Source organism: Strigops habroptila, chromosome Z (genome assembly GCF_004027225.2).
Source record: "Strigops habroptila isolate Jane chromosome Z, bStrHab1.2.pri, whole genome shotgun sequence".
Lineage (NCBI taxonomy): Eukaryota > Metazoa > Chordata > Aves > Psittaciformes > Psittacidae > Strigops > Strigops habroptila.
In genome coordinates this window covers 86,312,195-86,322,818 of record NC_044302.2, presented here as the reverse complement: position 1 = coordinate 86,322,818, position 10,624 = coordinate 86,312,195, and the positions used below count along the sequence as shown (strand labels likewise).

Genomic DNA, 10,624 nt, shown 5'->3' with positions numbered 1-10,624 from the left:
TAGAGAGGGGTGTGCACAAGACTTGATAAGTGCTGAGCCTATAACCTATATCCAATAGCACTCAGGGCTGCTGAGACTAGCAGCTCACAAGTACTGAAGAATAAAGAGTCCAGACGGAGTGAACTGAGCTGAAACAGGTAACTTACAAAACAGCTACCTTGCTATGGAAAGCACATTGAGGATGGAAATGTACAGCGGTCACTACTGAAAAGTTAGTGTTTCCTCCTATGTAGTATGCAGAGACACCTGCAGACCCCCAATTCCCTTATAGAGAGATGAGAAGCAGCTGTTGTTAGCAAGTACCACTGTGCTGATAGATACTATTTATTCTATTATTTATTACTACATTATCTTTACTATAATCTTTATAATATTAAGGAGAGCTTAACTACATTCACAGTGATAGGCCATAAGCATCTTGCTTTATAACATTCACCTTACCTTAGACCACTGTTCTGCCTCCAGGTTTATTGAGGGAAAAAAGTTCCTTTGTCTTAATGAAACTGGTAGGGAATATTATAATGCTGGCTGTGGGTGTAGATAGATCTAATTCAGCAGCTTTTGAAATTCATAAACTCTAAATGGATTTAAAATTCAGTCTGAAGCATTACCCATTCTGAGTGGAAAAAATCCACTTCCACTTCTTTTTTTTACAAACAGTAGAGCAAAGATGTTAATAACTGTTAAATTATTGGAGGTAGAATTGTCTGACCATTCCAGTTCTTATATTAACCTCGCTTAGATTCGTAGGCTCCTGTAGCGCTTTGTCCATAGCTTCTAAACAAATAGTTGTCTTGAATCTTAATTTTGCTTTCCACTGCAAGTATATTCTTTGTTGTTGAGTATATTCCAATCTCGCTGTAGGAGGTAGTTATGAACTCTAATTTGGACAAGCCTCCAGTTTCAAACAATAGTATTTATAACTATTATCTTGTTTCTACTCACTTTCTTTCTTATCTGGGAGGAGTAATGGTCCTGGTGGAAGTAACACCCCTTTTCCCTTCTTACTGAACATAAACTATCCCCTTTTTTGACATGTTTCAAACTGCTCAAAGCACCACAGAACAGAAATATCAGTGACTTTGGAAATTAACTGATGTTTGTAATTTCTGTTATCTAGATTGGTAATGCATACATTTCTTAAAAAAAAAATAATCAAATGGATATGGAATTATGAGGCTGTCAGTAACCGTATGCTGGTAATGTCTGCTGTAATGATTTGCAACCTGTGCAAATAATGAAAGGACAGATATCCAGCACGAATTCTATCATAAGACCTTAGGACTTCAGTGTCTGTTTTGCTCTTGTGCCTGAAGGATGTAACAAGCAGGGAATTCAAAGTCCACTGGCAGATCTTAAGTCTCTACTGATTCTCCTCATGTGTTCTCACTTTACAACAGTGTCACTGAGTCAACCCAGTGGAGTTACTCATACTTTATTGTGGAATAAACTGCAACAAAAACAGTCTGTGGAGGTTTACTTAATGCTTACATAAACAAATTTCCATTTGTTTATGAGGCCTTTAGCTCTTCAAAGATGCTGTAAATAGAGCATAATTTAAGTGAAGACCAAAAAGATACGTAAAAGTAAATTCAGCAAAATAATTAGAACCACAAGTTCATTAGTTCAAGTAACTCCAGAAGGAAGAATCAGGGTGCAACATTGGTCTCGTGCTCCCCTCATGTGAGATCCGGAACAGCGTCAGATAACTAAATGCGTAGTTCTTAGAATTCAGAGGAAGCAAAAAAAGCTAACATCCTCTGATACAGGCCTGGAAATTGTTTCAGTGAATGAAAGAATAGCTGATATATGCAATTGTCTGCTTAAAAACAAAATGAGACTTTATGGAGTTCTGGTCTACTAGATAAATATTTTGTTTTTCTGTTTGGAAATTCCATCATAACAACGAAGTATCTTTCTCTCTCTGAACCAATCTGTAGCATAGAACACTGTAATTAGCAAGGAAAATCTGATGTTTTATCAGACATGTGTTAAGTCATACTCAGTGCACAGATTAGAAATGCAAACTGACCCTAGTTGCTGAACACCTACGTGTATTCTGAGTTCCCTATTGGCTCTGTTTAGTCCCTGCATTTATCCTGCAATCACTCTAACTGCCTGCAAGTTCTCCGTGTCTCCTCAGTGCGCCTAAAACCAATGGTCCTCTTTATCATTTGAAGGAAGGACAAATTAGCTGATGATATCCAATAGGTGGTTAAGAAGATCATAGCTGTACAATATCTTCTGTATTTTCGTATTTTTCAAAGAAGCAAATGTAAGCATGCAATGCCCAAAACAGGGTATCTGTACAGGTCTCCTACATGGATCTCATACCCCATGCCATGATCAGTGATCTCTCCTTCTACAGGAATAATGCAGTTGCACCAGAATTCGGCAGGCAGCTTTAGGCTTTCCAATACGGTGCCTTCAGTCAATGTATAACTAAAGTGATTAAGGATCTGGACCAATGAATACAAAATAAGTTAAACAAAACCCTCGATTTTTTCTGTATTTGGACAGTTCTCTTTACATTAACAGAGCATGACTTCAAGAAAGTGTAAGTATTACCATAACTTCAGCAATACGTACAATTCCTATTAAAGTCTTTATACCAAATAGTGCTCTTTAGAAAATGGGAATGAAAATGATTGATCAGCTAAATCCACAGCAGTTCATTCCAGGTGACTAGAAATGCTTCTCACCAGAAATACCTGTACAAGCAAGTTCTTGTTAATGATTGGTAACAGGTCATGCAAGCATAGTTCACTGCACTGAACCCTAGCCATGAAGCGGAAGTCACAACAGCACAGTACAGGGGATTCAGTGACAATATACAGTGAACCTTACAGGAAGTTCAGGTCTGTTCTTTGCTTATCTGTTGTAAAATACAAGAAAACTGAAGTGAAAAGTGGGCCCAGCTAATGGATAAGAGGGATATGTATAAAAAAGTTCTCTTTCAAGAACTGTTGAATTGTAATTAAAAAGCGGATGACACACTTTTGGTTAAATTTATTTTTGTGGGTCTACATTGGCTCTATATTTTCCTGAGAGTACAGCAGTGGCTGCAAACATCATGGTCTGCAACAGATGTGAAGAGACATGTTAGGGACGGATTCAGATAGCCAAGTGCATGGTGGAGATTGTTTTACATGAAATGGGGTTTGACGAACTAAAATAATTATGGCTTCAAATACACGATATTGGAGGTTGATTGCTGATGATACTTTTCAAATAGCATAGTCCTGGAATGCTGAACTGTGGAAAAAATCTTGTGTGCCCTTCTTAGGACAATAGTATGTGAATGTGCCATGTACAATGAAGGTACACTGGCTAAATCAACCACTTCCTATTGTTCTGTACGCCTCAGAAATTCAAAAGCAGCTGCTATTTCAGCATCAAAGCACTCTAAGTAGTAAATTGTGAACTCCTGAAACAATTTGCATATTAAATAAAAAAGTAGATCTGTCTAAGTGACAGTTTTCACTTACAATATACTTTGCGGCTGCAGCACACAGGAAGCTGAGGCTGACAGCCATCTACTCCCACCATCAGTAAAAACCACTTTCACAAAAAAAGGGGCCTCCTAGTACCATAATAAACTTCAAACACAAGACCTCATGTGGTCTCTGTAGATAAAGAAATATTGTAAAACAATACTGGCCTTCTGAGGACTGGTAGAGGAACTGAACTGTTTATTATATGTGTTATACATAAAAGCAGAGGGAGAGCTGTGCTAACACACATGCTTGCAACAATCAAAGCCTGAACAGACTGGTTGTCTCCTTCTGATCTTTTAATGATGGCAGAAGTCTGGAAGAGTCAGATCTTTATCTGATTTATATCAGGAAACATCATTTGATATGCGAGGAGGACTTCATATCAGCTATCTCACAGTAACACCTTTCCTGTTGTTTCTCAGTGCCATTATTTAAAAGTCAGCAATAGCGACTAGTATTCAGCCCTGCCTAGATTTTATTTCTGTTAACAAAAGCTATACTGGTTTACAAGCTGTTCCTTCAGCAGACAGGACTTCATTAAACTGTTCAGCAGCCACAGCCCAGTTACTGCTATACAGCTACCTGGTATCTGCGACTCACACTCAGACTGTAATGGCTATGCCTATAGCCAGCTGGGTAACTGCACACCTCCTGGAAGTGCTACATTCTCATTGATTGAATAGACTGGAATAGCTTTAATACTAGATATAATGTAGCTGCCATAACTTTATACTAACTGATGAAAAAAATAAAGTCACTAGCTTCGTATTTCCAAGTATTTCCTATTCTCCTGAAGAGTTCACATTTCTGCTGAAAATCACAGTCATTAACTAACACACGTTTCTTTTTGTGTGTTTTGAATGACACACGTGTAACAGAAGTTCCTAATCTTCTGACATTACAATCCTACATTCTATTTTCTGTAGGTGCTGTTCCTGAAGGTAACAATGCAGACAAAGTAAAAACTTGAATACAAGGTATTATTACTGTATTACGCTGACAATGGGCCAGCAAAGATCAGAGACCATTATATCTGAGCTGCCTTTACACTGTCAATCTTCCTATTTTTCCTACAGCTTTGGTCTCCTAGGCTTTGGCTGGTTAAGGGAAAAGTCAAAATCAGAGTAGTAGAACTAACAGTATTCCATAATAAAGGGTGCAGAATGCAACACAGAAGAAATAACTTGGTGTTTGAAAGAAAGATAAGTGAAAGCAGAGAAGATATGGTGACATTTTGCCTGAGGACGCCTTTGGAAGTCACCTGCACAAGCTATCACACTACTGCACATCACTGCAAAGACATGAAAAAATCTGCCCTGCAAAATTCAAGCAGTCACTACTGGTTGCTGCTGTGAGATTCCCTTATTTCATATGTTCACATGTGCTCGGATGGACCTCTTGGCTTGTCTGAGAATTCACGGAACGGGCTTCATATCATGTTCTCTAATTACAGGCAGTAACAGCAACACCCACTTTTGAGTCTCCTCATAATTCCAAAAGCGCTGGTTCAACTTGTGGAACTAGAAAAGTGAGTGAGTCCTGCTCCTGACAAGAAACAGTCATTATGCCATGCCTCAACATCTCTCCAGTCTACAAAAGCTTTCATTGCTGCTCGTTTGTAAGGACTTTTGTAGAACTACAGCAGAGATGAGTCCCAGGCTGGCATTTTACCTTGGTTAAGTCCTCATCTCTATCTGACCTCTATTTTCATTTTTTTAATGGTTGTCTCTTGGCAGGAGACATGTTCAAAACATTATTCATGCATGTCTTGCATTATTTGCTAGCTATAATTTACATATCAGGCATATAAAAGTGTTTAAGAATTGGATATAAGGAGGTGGTAGTATCCCCAGTAGAGCCCAGAGTCAGTGTCTCATGGTGGAAGAGCTGAGCAGCTCCCACAACTGTCTTTGACCGTCAGCATTTAATGCAGCCCTCTAAACTGCAACCTTTTCTTGTATGAAAAAAAAAAGGAAAATAAACAAAGAAAAACAAAGCAGAGATTTGTGCTGACCCTGCATCACAATCATTGCCAGATTTCCTGTAAAACCTCAGGAAGAGGAAACAAAATATGAATGTGATGTGAAAAAACTTGTAGCACTTCAAAAACCATGGCAATAAAGCTGCAGAACATTGTCTCCAACACAGCAAGAAGGCATTCAGAAGGAGAGACAGACCGGAAAACTAAATACGTAAGTGATCCCATGACTGCAATAACAGTAATTATTCACCATAAATGCTTTTTCAATTATATTCCCCTTTTTGCAGAGATTTAATGGTGTCTTGCTTGTAAATGTTTTAAGTTAATGATAAATTTTTTTTTTTTTTTTTTGACTCTCTAACACGTGCCCAAGGTAAGTTACAAAATACCTAATTAAAGGACCACCTGGGATTTCAAACATCTAGTTGTCCTGAAGCCAAATGTAGGACTTCATTCTCCATGGTTCAGGCAAAACACTGTGCAGTCAGCAGCTCAGGCACTGTTTGAGGCTTATGGTGTGGATCGTGCATGAGGCTGGCCTTAAGAACTGAAACGACAGACAGACAGAGGCCAGGTGCTCTTTCAGGAGCGTGTGTGCTTTGGTAGCTGCTCCATCTGTGTGCCTGCAAAGGCAGTACTTAAGTTGCTGCTATAAATCTGCACAGTTGCAGTCAATGTGCCACGTAGCACACATGGTCTTGCACGGATGGAAGACACACTTGATGGATGGAAGGCTGTGCCAGAAAGAAAATACTCCTTGAAGGAAAAAATCTTCCCCTAGATACTGGGAAGAACTAAAACTTTCCAACTTTTTTTGCTCTCAGTATTAACTGCATGTGGGACATTTCTCTGATTGTCCCCAGGTTCTGAAGTAAACTTTCCTCTATAGCGAACATTTTATGCACATATCAGTCAGACGTAATTTCTCCCAGCAATAATATGGTCCATAGGTCTATAGTTTTCTAGGAAGATTACGTGGCCTGGAAGAAGGAGTAATCTAAAATTATCTGTTAGTGTTTCTGGAAGTGTAATACATAGAAGTGCAGCACTGATAGTGGGGTAGGTCAAAACATTTTCTTCCAGTTTAGCTTTAATCCTTTCCAGACCTTGTAGATTTCCATGGATTCTTAAAGACAGATAGAAAAATCTCAACATTTCATGTCTCGATGTGCTATGTTCACTGTTGCTTATCAGAAATAACAAAAAACATTTTTTCAAATCAGGTTACAGAAGATTTCCTTGTGAAAATCTGGGTTACATCTGAAGAGGTAGTATCTACATATACGAAACCTTTATATACAATGTGTATGTATGCTATTTCTATTCATGATGCAGAATGCATACATGTACAAAAATGGCATGTATGTATTTATTTTTTTCCAACCCTTATTATTCTATGATTCTATGATTCTATTTTAACAAGTAACACAAGTTACTTTCTAACAAAGGTTTTCCTTAAGAAGTTTCCCAGACAAGTACTGACCTAGCCAAGGCCTGCTGAATTTATTCCGGGAGCTGGACTAGATGATCTTTAAATGACCCTTCCAACCCAATCTATTCTGTAATTCTGTGATTCTATATTCTGGGATAGGAGGGAAAAATCGCAAAGTACTTCACATCAATTGTTATTTAAGCACTAAGCCACCATGCAATTCTTTTAGGTATGCTTCTCATAATTCTGCAGAATCCAAATCACTGTGCTTTTAAGACTGATGGACACTAAGTTCTTAAACTTGCTTCTTGTTCCAGATATTTAAAATAACATAAGGGAAAATACTTGGATAACAACACCAGAATTGAGCCACCCTCCCCTGCAGCATTCACTGGACACTGATCTCCCTGATTTCACTGGTCAGCTGATCTTTGTGCGGTCACAAACATACGAAACTTGCACAGAGGCGATAAGATTTGGCGTGGAGTTTGTAGGGCAGCAGATAACATTGGGTAGATACAAACACACATACTGTTCAGCATGTTACAGTTCTCAATTGTGTTTTTACACAGTTGGGTTACAAGAAATGTTTTGACTTTCATTAAATCCTTATATCTTCCCTCCCTTCTTGAAACAGTGAAGAGAAGAGAAGGATTAACAGAATAGCTCTCTGTCAGAGGCACAACCCATGGTTATTTTCTTTCAAACCTTTATAAACAGTCACTAGTATTGTTTCACTAGGCATACCTATCAAAGTGGCTCTGCAGAAATGTTTTTCTCTTGAGTAATAGCACACATCTGGCTTGCTCTGGGCATGACAGTTAAGGCCTTTCATGCACGGAACAAGTCATTGTGCAATAGAGACATGCCGAGTCATCTGATACAGATAAATCTCTTGCAAATGATCAATATCACTACAGGAATGTGCAGTTGATTTCTTAAGACTTGTTTTAATACTACCAGAAAGGGCCATATCGTAACTAACTGGATTCTGCACGTCCCTGGATGAATCATTTGGCCTTGATGTGGGACAACATGGTGGGAGACCGGGGTGTGTAATGAGTGCACTCAGCAGCTTCCAAACCTATCTGGTGAGCCAGACAGAACTCTCCAGAAAGCTCGGGGTAGGTCACAGCCTGCTAGCTGCCTTGCACTAGATAAGCTAACAGTCCCTTTTGGCCTTGAGACATAACCTAAATCTACCGCTTCTGCAAAATAACTATTTAATCAACCCTGAACATAAGCACACTTTCTCAATGCTTGGTTTCACATCGGCAGTTTATTAGCTCCTTCATTTCTTCAGACAAGAAGGGTTTTCTTTATTGAAGATGGAAAATGAATGATGCACACTTTTCTATGATGAGTTTAGTGTTTGTTTTTGTCTGTTTACTACTTCATAGCTCTCCCCAGGAGAAGGAACACTTTGGCCGGCTGGATGCTCTCTGCCTTCTTCAGCACTGCCATGAGAAGCCCAGATCTGGAAGAGAACATCTGTTCTTTGGTATTATTCCCAAACCCAGCTGTACATTGTGTCCAGAGGCTTGTCGGGTTATCTTAATGAAGACAGATTTCTCTAAAGTGTCACTGAGGCGATTCTGGAAAAGGAAAAAACAACATCGAGAGCTTTTATCCACACAAATGGCTAACACGGGTTGGACTCCAGATAGGGATAAAGATCATTTGGATGTTTGCTTAACATTTTTCTCCCTGTGTAAATAAAATGCACTATAAACCAGGTTACTTTGAGACTTACTTACAACTAAAGTCTGTTTTGTTTTTTAACATAACCCTCAGAAATCCTAAAGGTAGTGCTGGGAAACCCACACCCATCTGTAAGAGAGGAAAAGGAGAACATGAAAAGTAACAGCTCAATCAGTCTAATTTTATATTTAAAAATCTATTAGGACAAATTACGAACTGGTCACCTAAAAACTCTCATCTGACCTGACAGTAAAATGAGATGGATGAAGTCATAGGAAAAAAGTAAAGAAAGAAACACTATGGAAAATGGCATTTGGGGGGAGTGGGGAAGGGGGTGGTGAGGTGGGGGGTAAGCAAACAGTCAGGGAAAAGCCATAAATTAATGAAATATAAGCAAACCACCAACCTTGTCTGGATAGGTAGGAGGTGTGGAGTGGAAATTTTTAGTTCTTCTGCTGTACTTTGGTCCTGTAGCTGTAACGTTATCAATATTTCAATTTTATCACAAGCTACTGGAGATACAGTTCTTTGACTAAAAATTAAAGTTAGATCTGTGGTTTAAACGTATTAAAGTGAACCTTTATATTTTTTAAATGCAGGAGTCATCAAGATTCCTAATGTACTGCTATGTACCAGAAAACAAGAACGGTATGGCAGACAACTCCTAGATTGCAAACAGTTGTCTGAGCAGACCTATTAACAAGAACAATAGAACTCATACATTAGCAAGGCCATTAAGCAATAACATAGGGAAATAAAAGGGACATAAATTTTACTTCAGACTTCTTTATATTGCATCAAAGACTATTAGTATTGATAAAACTTTTTTGTACTACTGTGTTATAAAACACTGTGCAGTCTTAGAAGTTTATGTATTAAAGAGTGTATGAAAATTAATTTGAACTTGAATGTCTATTATTTATGTTTTGTTTGATGTTGTAGGATCTCTGTGCTGATCAGCTGCCTTAACTTCATAAGCATTTACACTTTTAGTGGAGGATGAACATGGCAATAGTAATCATGTAGATCTGGCACAGGGACAAGCGAGGAGTTCATGAACAGGTTAATTCACAGGAATGACGCAGGCAAGCTTGTACGAACAGGTAGCCACTGCACGCAACAGCTCTTCTGTGGACATGATTGACACAGAAGCTGCCAACAAGATGATCATTGTGTCTGTTTTGACAAGTTATATTATTTCACTGGTTTATTGGGACAAATACACTGGTGACAACACATGAAGCACTCGCAGCCAGGGAAGCCAGCCGTTGCTGGGCTGCACCAAAAGGAGTGTGACCAGCAGGTCGAGGGAGGTGATTCTCCCCCTCTGCTGCGCTCTGGTGAGATGCCACCTGCAGTGCTGCGTCCAGCTCTGGGGCCCCCAACACAAGAGGGGTGTGGAATTGCTGGAGTGAGTCCAGAGGAGGCCTGGACTGGAGATGCTGCGAGGGCTGGAGCAGCTCTGCTCTGGAGACAGGCTGAGAGCTGGGCTGGTTCAGCCTGGAGAAGAGAAGGCTCAGGAGAGACCTCACAGAAGCTTCCAGTACCTAAAGGGGCTACAAGAAACCTGGAGAGGAACTTTTCATAAGGGCCTGTAGTGACAGGACAAGGGTGAAAGGCTTTAAACTGGAAGAGAGAAGATTTAGATTTGATATCAGGAAGAAGTTCTTCCCTCTGAGGGTGGTGAGGCGCTGGCACAGCTTGCCCAGAGAAGCTGTGGCTGTCCCATCCCTGGCAGTGTCCAAGCCCAGGTTGGACGGGGCTTTGAGCAACCCGGTCTTGAGGAAGGTGTCCCTGCCCATGGCAGGGGGGCTGGAACTGGATGACCTTTAAGGTCCCTTCCAACCCAAACCATTCTGTGATTCTGTGATTATGGATGCCCCTGAAGACACTGGCCTAGAAGAGAAACCCAAATTTCACATTGCCAGCACTTGGACAGGACAGCAGACAGGCTGGCTGCAGCCAGTGCTGCTCACTTGTCGTCTTTTCCTGAGGTGCCTCAGCCAAGTACTG

The 10,624-nt window shown here is 39.9% G+C and overlaps 1 long non-coding RNA gene across 1 annotated transcript; it reads left to right on the top strand.

The window, feature by feature from the left end:
- The first annotated feature begins 5,485 nt into the window (after positions 1 to 5,485).
- On the top strand, positions 5,486 to 8,645 carry LOC115619365. Its single transcript, XR_003994991.1, has 3 exons — positions 5,486 to 5,689; positions 6,702 to 6,746; positions 8,311 to 8,645. It is a non-coding gene; the product is annotated as an uncharacterized LOC115619365 (long non-coding RNA).
- Positions 8,646 to 10,624: the final 1,979 nt, after the last annotated feature.